The following is a 968-nucleotide window of genomic DNA, read 5'->3' as shown; positions in this document are numbered from 1 at the left end:
AATAGCTCCTATTCTGTCTTCAAAGGTCCTTAATCCAAACATACTAAAAACCTAGCTATACAATTACAACCAAAAGGTTGAGGTACACTGAAAGAAAATTTGAACCAGAAGTACATAAACAGTAAATCTATTATTATCATTGATTGTATGTATCAAGAAATGGATGTGTCCTGACATGATGGTAACTAACTGACTAAACTTGTGAGATGCTCTTTCAGTATCTCTGCATCCCCATCTAAATAGATATTCATTGCTACTAAGGAATTGTGTTTAGATCTGACATGACTAGGTAAAGTATCCAATCCATGACTCAAGGAGAAAAGACTGTCATATTTTCTTGACATTTCTTGTTAGGATATATTAAGAGTTTACAGGTTCAGTCTAATGCTAAGAGCAATGGGACATCACACGGGCAATACCTATTACCCAAATTCTTTTGTCTGCAATAGTAAATGAAAGTTGTGTATGGGCCTGACCCACATGGGTCAGAAAATATCCAAACACAAAGGGAAACTTTGAATCAGCCATCCTGGCAGCAACCAAATGAGAAAAAATGGCTAAACCTGCAAATTCCTACGGACAAGATAGAATTCATGCGTCCCACTTACCAACTTTGATAATCTGTGGACATTAATAAAGTTTTGATTTCAAAACTCACCCACCACTAAAGTTCGATTCATATTCAGGGGTTTGAGCGTGTTATCCACTTCTCTCTGCACCTGAACTATTGCAGCTGGAGCGAGACCAACTTGTTTTTTCTTTTCCAGAAAATGTTGGGGCCATGAGTGGCAATCGACAACTGTAAATTTATTTAGTTGTTCGCTTTTCCCAGGAAAAAAACATGGAAGCAAAAGCCCTCTGCCTGCCAAGATAAGATAGAAGCATTAAACAATTCTGAAGACTGTTTTGGATTAGCCCAAACCTAGAATTTGAAAAATTTCTCCCTCCCCCCTTCTGACGAATGCCTT

The sequence above is a fragment of the Pinus tabuliformis genome, chromosome 2_1 (genome assembly GCF_031772625.1).
Source record: "Pinus tabuliformis cultivar Carrire ecotype Pingquan chromosome 2_1, CPIR1, whole genome shotgun sequence".
Classification (NCBI taxonomy): domain Eukaryota; kingdom Viridiplantae; phylum Streptophyta; class Pinopsida; order Pinales; family Pinaceae; genus Pinus; species Pinus tabuliformis.
Note: the sequence above shows the minus strand (reverse complement) of the source record.